This window comes from Ochotona princeps, chromosome 25 (genome assembly GCF_030435755.1).
Source record: "Ochotona princeps isolate mOchPri1 chromosome 25, mOchPri1.hap1, whole genome shotgun sequence".
In the NCBI taxonomy this organism is placed as follows: domain Eukaryota; kingdom Metazoa; phylum Chordata; class Mammalia; order Lagomorpha; family Ochotonidae; genus Ochotona; species Ochotona princeps.
The window spans coordinates 30380798-30397572 of record NC_080856.1 but is presented as its reverse complement, the minus strand read 5'-3'; the positions used below and the strand labels follow the sequence as shown (position 1 = coordinate 30397572).

The following is a 16775-nucleotide window of genomic DNA, read 5'->3' as shown; positions in this document are numbered from 1 at the left end:
GCTTGTGTCCTGGGAAAGCAGTCAAGGACTGCTGGGAAAGCAGTCAAGAGGTTCCAGGTTGCGGCTCACTTGGGGAGTGAATCATTCGGACGGAAGATCTTCCTCTCTGTCTCTCCTCTTCTGTGTATATCTGGCTGTAATAAAATGAATAAATCTTTAAAAAAAACAAAAAGACAACTTGCAGTGATATTTGTAATTCATATTATATCTATATTTCCTATTTTATACACTTTATACGTATTTCTACACTTGATCTTAGTCAAAAGGCCTAGTAGTGATTATATAGGTATTTCTGCAACTCAGTTTCCACAATTTGTGAGTTTGGGTTTATGTTCTAAAACATCTTTATAAGGAATAATTTAAATTTTTTTATGGTAAAGTCAGACATACAGAGAGGAGGAGAGACAGAGAGGAAGGTTTTCCATCTGCTGATTCACTCCCCAATCAGCTGCAATGGCCGGTGCTGCGCCAGACTGAAGCCAGAAGCCCACAGTCTCTTCTAGTTCTCCCACAGAGCTGTAGGGTTCCAAGGCTTTGGGCAGTGCTAAACTGTGCTCCCAGTCCACGACCAGGGAGCTGGATGGGAAATAATGCTGCTGGGATTAGAATTGGTGCTCAAATGCAATTCTGGCATGTCTAAGGCAAGGACTTAGGCCACTAGGCTACTGCGCTGGACCTGTTTTAAAAACATCTTAGGGGCCCAGTGGCGTAGCCTAGCGGCTAAAGTCCTCGCCTCGAACGCCCCTGGATCCCATAATGGCGCCAGTTCTAATCCCGGCAGCTCTACTTCCCATCCAGCTCCCTGCTTGTGGCCTGGGAACGCAGTCGAGGACGGCCCAATGCATTGGGACCCTGCAATCGCATGGGAGACCTGGAAGAGGTTCCTGGTTTTTAGCCTCTGATCGGTGCACATCGGCCCGTTGCGGCTCACTTGGGGAGTGAATCATCAGATGGGAGATCTTCCTCTCTGTCTCTCCTCCTCTCTGTATATCTGACTTTGTAATACAAATAAATAAATCTTAAAAAAAAATCTTACTTCTAAGTATTTCAGAAAATCTTCTCATAATCTTGTGAATGATTGCAAGTTTTATGAAGAGTGATGTTTATATCTCAGAAATAAATTATTTACAAGGCATTTCTTTCTTAACGACGTTTACTCTTTTTTTATTTTGATGTTAATTAATTCATTAATTTATTGAAAGAGATTTACATAGAAACAGAGAGTATGGAGTTGTACTGCAGCGCGCTCACGTGGTATTGGTGCATTTTTAGCATCTGAACCACGCCATGCGCATTGAATCCCGGGTGCTGCGTTCGGCCCAGCTGGCCCTGCATCTTGCTGTAGCTGCCATTGCTCCAGCCGTACACGTGCGCATAGCTGTCCATGCTCTGGTTCACCCCCGCGCACAGGCCAGCGCCCACCCTGACCCCGCTGACCGTGCTGTTGCTGCCAGGAGCCAGCAGCCCTCTGGGCTGCGTGTACTTATCCTCATTCATGAGCCTCTTGGTTTTTGGCCACTGCCAATATTTATAATCCAGGTGCTCCTTCTTGTGCAGCGATCTCAGTCGCTTGGCCTCAGCGATAAACTGCTGCTTCGCCATCTCCGACTAAGTTTCCACTCGGGGTCCAGGCGCTTGCTGATATCAGAGTTGTGCAATTTGGAGTTCTCCTGGGCCATCTTGCAACTTTGCCCACGGGAGCACACCATAAAGGCATCATGGGCCTTTTGGTTGCCCCCGACCGCTGCCACCACGGCGTTGCCATCACCGCCGCCCCCCTACCCCCGAATTCAGCTGCAGGCCCAGTGGCTTGAGCTTTGTCTCCACCTGTTGTACATCCGTGCGCTGTGCGCGTGGGCCCGGCCCGCTGGAGGCCGGAGTCCCTCGGAGCGGCCTGCAACTCGGGGATGCCCAGCGGACGAGGGGTACAGGAGGAGGAGGAGGTGTAAGGGAGGCGGGCGGGGGTGATTGGGGATCGCGGGGGTTCCTAGAGAAGACCAGGTGGAGGAGAGCAATTTGGGAAGGGGAGGAAGGAAAGGGACGGAGGTGGGAGAGAGAGCGAGAGAGGGAGAATGAGATAGGAAGAGAGAGAGAGAGAGAAGCGAATTGGATTTGGGATCAAAAAAGCAGTGCTTCCCTCTGCCTCGGTCCCATGCCGCTGCCCCGATTGCGATGATCATTATTGTTACTATTGTTGTTGTTATTATTATTTTTTTGGAAAGGCTTAAACTCCGGACTCAAACTTCTTTCTGCCTTTCTTTCTCTCCATTTCTTGCTCACTCAGTCCTTAAACCGGCAGCAAACTACTTCCCCTCTTTTGCAAACACTCTCTTCTCTGCCTTTACAATTCCGGATACTTTTTCAACAAGTTAATAGACAATCGTGAGGACGCTGGTTCTAATCCCGGGAGCCCTGCTTCCCACCCACCTCCCTGCTTGTGGCCTGGGAAAGCCCTGGGACCCTACACCTCTGTGGGAGACCTGGAGGAAGTTCCTGGCTCCTGGCTCCGGATCGGCAAGCACCAGCCTTTGCGGTCACTTGGGGAATGAATCATCAAATGGAAGGTCTTCCTCTCTGTCTCTCCTCCTTTCTGTATACCTGACTTTGCAATAAAGTAAACTAAATCTTAAAAAAAAAAAAAAAAAAAAAGAGTTGTCTGGCTTGGCAGCGTGGCCTAGTGGCTAAGGTCCTCGCCTTGATCCCATATGGCCGCTGGTTCTAATCCCGGCAGCAACACTTCCTCTCTCTATCTCTCCTCCTCTCAGTATATCTGACTTTGTAATAAAAATAAAATAAAATCTTAAAAAAAAAAATAACTATGGCACAAACAGACGTTTAAAAAAAAAGAGTTGTATTTAATCAGGCACAAACATTGTTCATAGGGCACAAGAGGCTGAGAATTCTTAAATTTACATTTAGAAAATCTCATGGTCGGCAAAGGGTGTACACATGTTTGAGATGATGGAAAATTATTAAATAGGGTAAAGAACAGAGAGCAGATTATAGAAAAAGTTAGGGGCCAGGAAGTCAACAGGGAGGTACTTGGAGAACCCCTGGACACAAAGAAGAGGCAACGATGGCTGAGCGGTGTTTAGGGAACAGAAAACCCAGCAGCCACTGGTGAGCTGTGATCCAGACTCAAAGGACAACCAAGGATCTAATGGCAGCCACGGATCAGCCCTTGCAGCAGCCAGGTGGGAGCTTGGGTTCCCATTGGGCACTCGGGAGGTGAAGACAGGCTGGGACTGGCCAATTGGATGTGAGGAGAAAGGCACCCTCCTTCACTGCTGGTGGGAGTGTAGGCTAATACAACCACTGTGGAAATCAGTATGGAGAGTGCTTGGTGAATTGCAAATAAATCTGCCATATGACCCAGCAATCCCACTGCCAGGAATACACCCAATAGAAATGAAATCTGCATATGATAAGGGGCAATGTAATCCTGTATTTGCAGCATCACAATCCACAATAGCAAAGACATGGAAGCAATCTAGATGTGTGTCCAAAGAAGAGTGGTTAAAGAAACTGTGGTACATCTACTCCATGGAATATTATTCCACTATTAAGAACAATGAAACTGTACTATTTACAACTAGGTGGTCCCAACCAGAGACCATTATGCTCAGTGAAATGAGTCAATCACAAAGAACAAATACCATATGTTCACTTTCATATAAGGAGGCCAACATGGAAAGCGTAACTCCAACAGTCCAATCTATACTTTTTTTTTCGGTGATTGTCTGTTAGCTCTTTTGGCTGCATCTCATATGTTTTGATGTTTTTGTGTCAGTTTGTTTGCTTCCAAATAATCTCTATTCTCTAGTAGAATTCATCAAGTGCTCATGAAGTATACGAGGGCATCACATTTCCCAAAAGACCTTTGTATTTCCTTTTAGTTAAGCATGTGTTGCATACTCAGTGGCACATTATTTTAGCAGGGTGCTACAATTTGTTGTTGATGTTGTTGTTACTGTTATTGTGATCGATGTGGCTGTTATGAAATGATGTCAATCCGAAAAACAGTAATATTATCTCAACCCCAAACAGCCTGTATCTCATGCAGTAAGATATTGTGAAGTAACCAATGATATGAGGCAGATTGCTTATGATCTACATCAAAGAATTGTAAAACCTAATGTACTGGTAAGACTCCATGATACTTGGAAATGGGGAGGGAGAGCAGAGAAATCTTACATCACCCTAGAAGGTGTGAGGAAGACGGGAAATATAACCAATCAGGATCATAACTGGTAACTCATAGACAACAAACTCGAATTAGCATTAGACAATAGCAAAACTACAAAGGCAAATGGGGGAATCAGGAGTAATCCTAACAACCTCTTAACAGGAGGTCATGCGCATAGAGCAGGGAGGGGTCCCCAGAGTGGAGCAGGCAGACAGAAGGAGGCTTTTATCCCAAACCTGAAGACTCCTAGATCCTCACCAAGGACTATCAGTATGAGCACCGAGGACTACATCCCTACTGCCAAGGAGACCACGGGGAAATGGAGTGCCTTCGGAGACCAAGAACTCTGAGCTCACTCACCCCCATTTGGATCTACCACATGGGATGGAAGAAGCCCAAATCCTGCCTTGCAGGATCCAAGGTCTTTGGAACAACAACCAGGATCCCTGAGTGGTCCGCAGAAACAGAAGAACAGTAAACTTCCTTCAGGACTAGGGAGAGGAGCTTTCTCTGGTCCTTGTCTGCTTCCAATTTTGGGTCCCCCACCCCCTCTCATAATAACCATCAGGAGTGCTCCAGAAACCCCTCAAAACAAACAAACAAGCAAACAAAACTGGAATAGATAGACAGAGAACAACAAGGAAAGCTTAGAAACAGACAGGAAACGGTCAGCGGGGATGCACTTATAACTCACTGGGTGGGACACAAAAATTAGTTACTCCTCACTGGGGTATGGAAGATTTCTCTGCACACCACTCCTAAACAGGCTCACCTAAACAGTTGACACATATCCTGTTAGAATTATAGAGTTAGACCACCTGAAAAACAGCCAGGTTCAGCGAAAACATACTTCAATGCTATAAACTGCTAAAGACTAAAATTAAAATAGGCATGAGACAGCTGAATAGCAATCTATAGCCATTTTAAGGTGTATAGAACATGGTTGAATATAAACCAAAATTGAAATGTCTATGAAGAAGTCACAGGTTGTGGTTGAGAACCTGCATTTTCCTAGCAACGTATTAGTTAATCAATACCATGTCAATTAATGTCACAATGTTGTAAAAGGTTGGAAATATTATGTTGGGTCTTTTAATTGATTGGTATGATACTCTGCCGGCTCTACCTTCAGACCAGAGATGGTCTCACCAACAAACCATTGAACTTACCAGGACAATAAGATGCTGGACTTTATGCTTGGTAAATACCTCCAATGAAAGAATGTCAACTGAATTTGAATTATGGAAATGCAACAAGGTGGAGCAATCCGCCATGGGGGGAGGGGCGGGGGGAATCCCAGTGCATAAAAAATGTATCACATAATGCAATGTAATTAATTTTTTAAAAAATGAAATGCAATAAAAATGTTAAAAAAAAAAAAAAAGAATTGGTGCCCATATAGGATCCTGGCAAAAATACTCACTTTTCTCTTGTCGAATTCATTGTTGGCTCATGGACTATATGGTGGCATTATTTTTCCCAAGAGACTTATATCTCCTTCTTGTCACCCATGTGTTGGTTACTCAGTGGCATGTTTTTTTCATGGAGCTGTATATTTTTGTTGTTGAGGCTATTGTTCTAACTCATACCAGTTGTTGACCTTGTTTCATGGTTTCTCAATTATGAAAATATATAGTGATGAGGTACTGGGGTCTACCATATCCAGATGTGGGGTTATAATGCAACATGCATCCCTCATCCAAATGAAAGATGGGTTCCCAATGAAACTGTTGGACAAGTGTAGACAATGCAATGCTGTACTGTCTGCATTTGACTGTTCCAGCAATGTTGTGGTACACTTAAATAAGAGACTGATGGAATTATAATTCCTTATGAAGGATTATACTACTGTAGTAAAATGGGAAAACTCTGGAGATGGGAATTTGGGGGGAAATCCCAGTCTATATGAAATTGTAACACATAGTTCAAATATTCAAAATTAATATATATATATATATATATATATATATATATATATATATTTCTAAAAGGAAAAAAAAGAACTGAAAAGCTTGATATGCTTTTAATACCCTATGTTATTCTGCAATGGCTCAGGAGAGCAGAGAAATCTTCCACCTTCTTAGAATGTGTGAGGAAGAAGTTAAGTATACTCTATCAAGATTGTAACAGGTAATTTACAGACTCCAGACTCGAATATGCATTTGACATTAACAAAAAGTATAAAGACATACAGTGGGACCCAAGAGTGATCCTGACAACCTCTTAACAGGAGGTCATGTGCTCAGAGCAGGAGGGGACCCCAGAGTGGAACAGGAGGACAGGAGGAGACTTGCATCCTAATCCCAGAGACTCCTGGTACATCACCAAGAAATATCAGTATGGGCACCAAGGACTATATCCCAACTGCCAAGGAGATCACAGGGAATTGTGGTACCCTCATAGGCCGAGAATTCTGAGGTCAACTATTTCCTATTGAATTTCCCACACTGGATGGAAGAAGCCCAGATCCTTCCTCATAGGATCTAACGTCATCAGAACAACATCCAGGAGCCCTGAGCAGTTCTCAGAAACAGAAGAACAGTAAACTTCCATCGGGACTTGGGAGAGGAGCTTTCTCTGGTCCTTATTTAGCTCCAACTTTGGCTCCCCACCCTCTCTTGCAATGACCATCAGGGTCACTATGGAGCCCCCAAAACTGGATCAGATAGACAGAGAGAGACCAATAAAGAAAGCTTAAAACAGTTAGGAAAAAGTCAGCTTGGACTTCCATATACCTTACTAGGTAGAACACAAAAATCAGTTACTCCTCACTAAGGTACTGAAGATTTCTCTGTATACCCCTCCTAAAATTGTTTTGCTCCTCAATCACTAACATATGGCTTATGAGAGTTATAAGCCTGTCTGGACTACCCTACAATTTGTGAAGTTCAGTAAAAATCACACTTGAGTACTATAAGCTGCTAAATAAAAACTGAAAATACATATGAGACAGTTGAATAGTACCCTATAACCAATTTAGGCTTTTAGCAACTGATTGTGTATATACTAAAATTGAGATGTCAATGAAGTAGTTACAGGATGTGGTTAGGAACTTGCATTTTCTAACAAATTGGTCATTCAATACCATGTTGTGAATTTCCATGTTTCTTCCTGTTGTTGAAATTGTGCAGTGGCTTTTCCTTGGTGGGGATGATACTCTGCCAGCTCTACTTTTGGACCAAGGAGGGTCACGCAATGAAACTGTTGAATTTATCTGGACAATGTGATGCTGGACTCTCTTCAAAGACCTTGCCCGCAATGATGGAATCATGAATGGATATGAACTGTAACAATGGATGTGATGCTGGACTCTCTTCAAGGACCTTGCCCGCAATGACGGAATCATGAATGGATATGAATTGTAACAATATGGAGGAATTCAATATGGAGGGAGGGCTTGGGGAGAGATTGGGGGAATCCCAGAGCCTATGAAACCATGTCATAAAATGAAATAATAATCAACTAAGGAAAATATTTGTCTCACTTAAATGAAAAGAATTTTTTAAAGATTTATTTTATTTTTAGAGCAAAGTCAGATATACAGAGAAGAGGAGAGACAGAGGGGAAGATCTTCCATCTGATGGTTCGTTCTCCAACTGACCACAATGGCCGGTGCTGCGCCAAGCCAAAGCCAGGTTCCAGGAACTCCCTCCCGGTCTCCCATGTGGGTGCAGGGTCCCAAGGCTTTGGATCATCATCCTCCACTGCTTTCCAGGCCACAAGCAGGGAACAGTATAGGAAGCAGGGCTTTTGGGATTAGAACTGGTGCCCATATGGGATCTCGGCCCTTTCAAGGTGAGGACTTCAGCTGCTAGGCCTCCACAATGGGGCCTAAATCGAAATTTAAGGTGTAGAATTCATGTTGAATGCTTATTACTTTTGGAGGGCTCTGTTCTAGTAAGTTCCTGAACAAGTTTGGCAAGTAACATTTTGTTTTGTTTTATTTATAAGTAGATGTTACGTAGCTTATCCTGTACCCCTTCCCTCTGGATTAGGGGTGAGGGTGGGTGAAGTATACATAAGAGTAAAGAAAAACTGCAGTTTCAAGCAGAGGAAGAGGGAGGAGGAGGGGAGAAGTGGTTGTGGCTGCTCAGATTCTCAGTGAGGAAAGCTAGCTGGGGAACTTCAGACAGAGGAGGGTGAAGGAAGGAGTGAGATGTGAGAAGTAGGTGGAGCCCAGTGTGACTTAGAGAGATGGGAGAGGGTGGAGGGAAATATTGATTATTGATCAAAGTAAATAATATTGCTTTACAGGCAGCTGGCTTATGCTGTAGGCACAAGGAATATCCAAGTGGCAGCAGCAGCCAGAGCTGAGCTGATCCTAACCTAGGAGCCAGGAACTTCTTCTAGGTTTCCAACAGCAGTAAAATTTCCAAGGCTACTCACAATAAGTGAGGATCCATTTATAGCAGCAAATGAGTGTTTGCATATACTGAAAACTAGCTATTGTGACAATCTATTAACAAAATTAGCAAAAATTAGGGGTCTGGCACAGTGGCTCAGTGGCGGAAGCGTTAGATTGCAAGTTCTGGGATCCCATATGTGCACCATTAATATGAAGCTGCTCTACGTCCCATCCAACTCCCTGCTTGTGGCCTGGGAAAGCAGTCGAGAGCCTTGGGACTCTGCACACACATAAAATACCAGAATGTAACTCTTCACATCAGATCAACTCAACTCTGGCTGTTGTGTCCACTTATGAAGGGAACCAGCAGAGACAAGATTTATTTCTCTGTCTCTCCTTCTCTATGTAAATATCTCAATAAATTAATGAATTAATTAACATCAAAATAAAAAAGAGTAAACGTCATTAAGAAAGAAATGCCTTGCAAATAACTTATTTCTGGGATATAAACATCACTCTTCATAAAACTTGTAATCATTCACAAGATTATGAGAAGATTTTCTGAAATACTTAAAAGTAAGATGTTTTTTACAACAGGGCCAGAAGTTGCCTAGAGGCCTAAGTCCTCGCCTTAGACATGCCAGAATTGCATTTGAGCACCAGTTCTAATCCCAGCAGCATTATTTCCCATCCAGCTCCCTGGTCATGGACTGGGAGCACAGTTTAGCACTGCCCAAAGCCTTGGAACCCTACAGCTCTGTGGGAGAACTAGAAGAGACTGTGGGCTTCTGGCTTCAGCCTGGCGCAGCACCGGCCATTGCAGCTGATTGGGGAGTGAATCAACAGATGGAAAACCTTCCTCTCTGTCTCTCCTCCTCTCTGTATGTCTGACTTTACCATAAAAAAATTTAAACTATTCCTTATAAAGATGTTTTAGAACATAAACCCAAACTCACAAATTGTGGAAACTGAGTTGCAGAAATACCTATATAATCACTACTAGGCCTTTTGGCTAAGGTCAAGTGTAGAAATACGTATAAAGTGTATAAAATAGGAAATATAGATATAATATGAATTACATATATCACTGCAAGTTGTCTTTTGCTAGATTGAATCTGAACAAGACCTCTTCTCTCTTTGTGTCTTACACCTCACTGTGAATGTGTAGTCTGCACTTTAAAAAGTGAAATGAACCAATGGGAAAAAAAACGGAAATATATATATATATACATTTAAAGATTTATTTATTTTTATTACAAAGTCAGATATACAGAGAGGAGGAGAGACAGAGAGGAAGAGCTTCCATCTGATGATTCACTCCCCAAGTGACCGCAATGGCCAGTGTCGTGCCGATCCGAAGTTGGGAACTTGGAACCTCTTCCAGTCTCCCACGCAGGTGCAGGGTACCAAGTCTATGGGTCATCCTCTACTGCTTTCCCAGGACACAAGCAGGGAGCTGGATGGGAAGTGGAGCTGCCAGGATTAGAACCGGCGCCCATATGTTATCCTGGCGCGTTCAAGGCAAGGACTTTAGCCGCTAGGCCACGGTGCACGACCCCAAACTGGCAATATAAAGAAGAAAAGTACCAGAAACTGTTGAATATCCAGTGAGGCGTATCTGTAGACACTTGTCATGTATTTCTGGGTTCCCAGGCTTGCACATCAAGCAGAGCGGGAAGGAGAGGCCAGGAGGTGGACTGATGTGAGAGGCGACAGCGGCCCCTGCTGTTGGAAGGCTCAAGCTGCAGGAGAGGAGGCCCCTTCCAGCCTGAGGTGAAGCCCCGCCTCTTACTCCCCCTCCCTCCAGAATCCTACCTGACTGGTTTCTGTCCTTTGTGATTGTGACTGGCTGCGCATTGTCTGACGTCTTGCGTAGTCAAGGTGTGTGGGCGCGGTCCAATCAGGCGCGTCCAGGAAGCCCCGTGGCAGCAGGCTGGAGGTTGTTGTGTGGTGCTGCCATAGGCGCGTTGCTGGTTGTGCTGGTGGAGGGGCGCAGGTGGCTGAGGCAGTGCTGCCCTGTGAGCTCCCTCCCCGCAGGAGCCTCTGCAGGACCCCCGACTGGTCAGAAGCTGGGAAGGGTGAGTGTGTGAGAGCATCTCCTGAGGCCCCGGGGTGGGCGGGGTGGGGGCCAGGAGGGGGACCTTGGGTTCCTCACTCTGCAGCACTGACCTTGAACACTAGGAGTCCCAGTTGAAGCCATTGTGCAGTGAGGAGGGGTGGGTGTGTGTGCCCAGGGACAATTCGACCTTCATGTTAGGCACGATTTGTTTTTTTCTTTATTTGTAGTTGTTGTTGTTGTTTGTTGTTAAAGTTGGCCTGAGTTTCTTGAGTTGAGAAAGAGCATCTCGAGCCCCCAGCTCAGTCCTCAGTGAAGCTCCGCCTAAGGGTCTGGGGCAGTTTTCTTGTTGCTGACAGCACAGCAGCACAGACTCCAGCAGTTAGAACAGACAGCCTTGTTTTCCTGACAGTTTTCCTGCCAGGTTGAGTGTTTGGCAGAGGCCTGGGGTGACCCAGCGCCCTTGTAGACAAGCCAAGGGAGTGCAGGGGACTCAGGCAAAGGGGCTTCTCTAGAAGAACCTGAGGAAGGAGCTGGTAAGGCAGCACTACTGATTTATGGCGATGGCTTCTGGCATGTTGTCACCCATTCCCTGAAGTTCTCATAATTGGAATTAAATGTCCCCATGAGTTGTCGAGGGAATAAGTCAGTTCAACAGAGAGCACTAAGGCAGGGATTAAATCTCTGAAAGTCCAGAACTCTTGCCTTAATGCTAAATGCTACTCTCTGCCCTGAAAAATCACAGCAGGAGTCACTATTTCCTCCAAGATACAATTCAATAAGCTCTCTTTCTTTTTCCTTTTCCCCCTATGTGACAAAGTAAGCATTAGCTCTTTAGAAGAACTGTTTCCTGTGAACAGTAGGCGTGGGAGAAAAGCAGTGAATGCCCACCTGACACAGCACAGGAAGGCCTCACTGCCCTGTGTGGGTGTGTGTGACAGTGGTTAAGATGACATTGGGACTCCCGTGTCTCCATCAGAATGCCTGGGTTTCAGTCCTGTGCCAATGCAGTGTGCAGCTACTGCCCAGGCTGGGAGGCAGCAGAAAGTGGCTTGGGTACCAGTGTGAAAACCTGACTTCTTTTTATGTTGTGGCTGTTGCAGACATGTGGCAAGTGAGAGAGTGGATGAAAAAGCCTGCCCCGTACATAAGAAAGAAGCTAAATTAAGCTTTAAAATCTTATTACATCTCCTTTTACCTAACTTTAGTGCATATGTTTTATTAGAACGTCCACAATCTACGATCCCCCATTGAAACCCTTACATGGCCCTCACTACACTCTTTCTATATTTCTGATTTGCAAAACAGCTTTTTAAAAAAAGATTTATTTATTGTACTTTGAACACCAGATACACAGACAGGAGAGACAGAGAGGAAGATCTTCTATCCGGTCATTTCCCAAATGACCGCAATGGCAGGTGCTGTGCCGAACCAAAGCTGGGAGCCAGGAACTTCCTCCAAGTCTCGCATTGTAGGTTTAGGCTCCCAAGGCTTTGGGACATCCTCAACTGCTTTCCCAGGACACAAGCAGGGAGCTGGATGGGAAGTGGAACTGCCGGGATTAGAACCAGTGCCCATATGGGATCTTGGTGCCCTCAAGGTGAGGACTTTAACCGCCAGGCCATGGTGCCAGGCTCAAAACACTTTGTAGCAAACAATCATGACTAATTTATCTTCTGGCTCATCATTCCCCCCGAAAGATAGCAGAGTATTGCAGGTTGCAATTCAGAGTGGCAGCTGGTGCCCTAAAATTGGAGGGCATGTATTGGGTTCCATTTAGTTTATATAGATAACTCCTTGGAGCATTACTATTTTCTTTACCCATCCAGAGCTCCATTCCTTGGTGACATATTAATATCATCCAAAGAAATGATTGATGCACTCTGGGTTCTCTCAGCCTTGGCTACCTAAAACCTTGGCAAAGGCCCAGGTATATCCTAGGGTAGTGAGCCTGGGATACACAGCAGTTGCATTTTGTATCCACAAGTTGATTAAGAGTGAGGATAATTTGTGAAGGTAAAATTTTGGTGACCTAGATCACTTATCAATTTGTGAGTGTATTTGTGACTGGTTTCATAAGTTGTTTCAGTGAATATTTGCAGTGATCCAATTCTGGTGATAGAAAGGGTAAAAAAAAAAATGTGAGTGTATTTGACTGGTTTAAGAAAAAGTTAGTGTCATTTGTGCTCAATGTCTGGGATAAGAGTCCTTTTTAAAATTTCATTTTATTTTTATTGGAAAGCAGATATACAGAGAGGAGGAGAGACAGAATGATTTTCTAGTCATTGATTCATTCTCGAATGGACTGCAGAGATCTGAGCTGCGCTGATCCAAAGCCAGGATCCCAGAGCCTCTTCTGGATCTCCCACATAGGTGCAGGTTCCCAAGGCTTTGTGCTGTCCTCAACTGCTTTTCCAGTCCAGTCCACAGGCAGAGAGTTGAATGGGAAGCAGGGTTGTCGGGATTAGAAATGGAACTTACTTGGGATCCTGGCCCATGCAAGGGGAGGATTTCAACCACTAGGCTACTGTGCTTGGCCCCCTAGGTAACTTCTTAAAGTGGACAAAAGGCCCGAAAGAGAGCTGACACCTACTATGCAGTAACATTAACCTACAGCTGTGTACCGCAATTGAGCCTTGACCCCGATTCCTCTACTAATTGCAGATGATGAAATAATTGAATTGGGTTGTCATTAGTTGTTGGTAGTAAATTGGTATTAAGCAAACATAACACATCTAGCATTCAAAAAAATCCCAGAGGCTACAGCCTTAAGTTGGTGTTAGATGTGTGGTTGCAGCAGAGACACTGCAGGCTGTGAGGAGTTCCCAGGTCCACACTGTCACATTTCTGGCTGCTTAGGATTCCCTCAGTCAGTGCAGTGAGCCCCCTGGGCACTGTGTCCTCAGTGAGAGTGATCCCCAAGGCCTGGGAACATGGGGAAGCTGCTGAGTGTGGGTCTCCCTGTGAAGTGTAAGCAGGCTGCTTCCCAGAGCTCATTCTCTGTCATGTCCTGGTGCTTTGATTCACAGTTTGCTCACTTAGGCAGGGATGCTGTGCCCTGACTGGGATGTCACATCTTTGTTCTCTTGCATGGAACCTGAGTTTGTTTTAATGGTCTCACAGAAAGAAATGTAAATTCTTTTTTTTTAAAAGATTTATTTATTTTATTACAAAGTCAGATATACAGAGAGAAGGAGAGACAGAGAGGAAGATCTTCCGTCCGATGTTTCACTCCCCAAGTGACTGCAACGGCCGGTGCTGTGCCGATCCAAAGTCGGGAACCAACACCTCTTCCAGGTCTCCCACATGGGTGCAGGGTCCCAAAGCTTTGGGCCATCCTTGACTGCTTTCCCAAGCCTCAAGCAGGGAGCTGGATGGGAAGGGGAGCTGCCGGGATTAGAACCGGTGCCCATATGTTATCCTGGCATGTTCAAGGCGAGAACTTTTAGCCGCTAGGCCACACCGCTGGACCCAAGAAATGTAAATTCTTGACAACTTTATTTCTGCAAGTTTTCAGTAAGAGTGGAAACAATATCAGCTGCATACCTATCGAGAAAATTCTTTGTCAGTTCCGGTCTTGGCCTCTTTGATCTTCCATCCCCAGAGATGAATGAATCCTAGTACTGTCTGATAATTGATGTTTGTGATGGCTTATATTGTATTTTTCAGTAATATGGTATCACAGTAAATCAAGCTGCTACCTGTATATGGGTTCAAGATGTGGCTGTTTGATTAGCAGTTCTGCTCCTCACTATGAAATCTGGGAAAGCAGCCTAACATGTGCCAAGTGCTTGGGTTCCTGCCCCCCTGTGGGACTCCCAGAAGAAGCTCTAATTTTCTTGCTTTGGTTTGTCCCACAAAGTGCTGCCCTATCTGGAGTGAACTAGAAGATGGATCTCTTTCTCCCCTCGTTCAAATAAATAAATAAACCTTAAAAATATCTTTCTTTTCTTTTTTAAAAAATTATTTTGTTTGTTTTATTTGTTTATTTCCAAGTGATAGTTAGAAAGGTAGAAACAAAGATCTTGTATCCACTGGCTGTCTACTCTGACGGCTAAAATAACCAGTGCTGCACCAAGCTGTGTCCAGGAGCCTGCAGCTTCCTCCAGGGCTTGCCTGTGGGTGATCAGGGCCCAGGCACTTGGATGATCTTCCACTGCTTTTGCCAGGAGATTAACAGAGTTGGGTTGGAAGTGCAACAGCTGATTCCATATGGGATGCTGGTGTTGTAGTTAGCAGCTTTACATATTATACCCTGATGCTGGCCTTTGCTTTGACTCTTTTTTTTTTTTTAAGAAGTGTTCATTTTTTTTTTTAAGAATTTCTTATTTTCATTGCAAAGTCAGAGATATATAGAGAAAAGATAGAGAGTAAGATCTTTTGTCTGATGATTCACTCCCAAGTGACTGCAGTGGCTGGAGCCATGCCTATTCAAAGCAGGAGGCAGGAGCCTCTTCCAGGTCTCCCTTGCAGGTGCAGGGTTCCAAGGCTTTGGGCATCCTTGACTGCTTTCCCAGCACACAAGCAGGGAGCTGGATAAGAAGCAGGGTTGCCAGGATGAGATTTAGTGCCCATTTGGTACCATGGCATGTTCAAGGCGAGGACTTTAGCTGCTAAGCCACCAGAATGGGCCCTGCTTTAGCTTTTGATACTGGTGACAATATTTTTCTTGCTTTTTATTTCTCATATACTAATTATGTCAAGTGTTTTTCCAGACGGTTCAATATTCTTTTTTTTTTTTAAGATTTTATTATTATTATTGGTTAGCTGGATATACAGAGAGGAAGAGAGACAGAGAGGAAGATCTTCCATCCAATGTTTCACTCCCCAAGTGCGCCGCAACAGGCCAGTACGTGCCAATCCGATGCTGAGACCAGGAACCTCTTCCGGGTCTCCCACACGGGTGCAGGGTCCCAATGCATTGGGCCGTCCTCGACTGCTTTCCCAGGCCACAAGCAGGGAGCTGGATGGGAAGTGGAGCTGCCATGAATAGAACCGGCCCCCATATGGAATCCTGGGGCATTCAAGGAGAGGACCTTAGCCGCTAGGTCACACCGCTGGGCCCGGTTCAATATTCTTAGGTTAGAAATTGTGAATAAATTCTGATGGTGTATGGAGTACTGTTAAGGTAGAAGGGTTGGAGTCTAAGATTTGCTCCATGTGCACTTACTTATTTTGTGATTCTCTAGGGCTTGGTAGATTTTCTTCATGTAGTGTTTTTTTTTTAATTTATTTTATTGTTGTTGACAATCTTTACATAGTTAATTACGCTTAAAAAAAAGGTTCAGGGGGTATAGGGAAGTGGGTAATAGTATTATGTACATATTGTTTCCATCATGTATCTGAGGTAACGAGGGATATTGAGGGAGAAGCCCCACCTGGTTTCCCACCCACCCCAAATCCCAAATATGGGGCATGCTCTGAGATCCTTGCTCAAGTGGTTTTAATAGTTCCCCAGTTATGAATCACTGCCAGTTTTGCTCAATGAGGTCGTCCACTGATTGATATGGTCCATCATAAAGTCTCCGTTTGCCCCATATTTTGCTGCCATCATATAGCTGAGATGAATGATTGACCTGTTCTGTCTTCTGTCTGTTCTTGGTTAGAGTTCTGAGTCCAGCAGTTCAATTGGGGAGATCTCCAAAGAAACTCTCAGGTATTCCCAGACCAGATTCTTGTATGTTCTAGCAAGCACAGGGTCCGGCACAGTCCATCCCCATGATCAGCTGGTGGTTGCAATTGCTGGGTTGGTTCTGTTTTCAGTCCAGACTTCCACTGGAACCAATGGGTGTTGCAGTCCAGTCTGGTTCTGCCCAGCACATACTCGGCCCTCACATAAACCAGTGGGAGCTGCAGCCTAGTCGGAGCGACCCACAATAACCCCCAACAGGCCCGCTTCCTACCCTGGTTTGCCAATGTGTATAGCAGACTTGTCCAGTCTGTCCCATATGCCATTTGGCTCTCATACTTGTCAGTGGGTATTGAAGCTTAGTTCTATGTAACCAGCTCAACCATCCAGCCCTCACGGATGTTGTTGAGTGCCTCTCTATCTAGCCACCCCAGCCCCCGTCCTAGTTTTCATGCCCTCCCACAGAAGTAGCAACCCAAGAAGGGGGAACCCACTTTTTCCCTCCCAGGTCTTTCTCAGTCCCGGTTTATGCACTCTTTAGGTGGTTCTGTGATTTGAC

At 44.8% G+C, this 16775-nt stretch overlaps 1 pseudogene; it reads right to left on the bottom strand.

The window, feature by feature from the left end:
* Nucleotides 1–1206: 1206 nt before the first annotated feature.
* LOC131483348 (transcription factor SOX-2-like) lies at nucleotides 1207–10166 on the bottom strand (annotated as a pseudogene).
* Between the last annotated feature and the right edge of the window lie 6609 nt (nucleotides 10167–16775).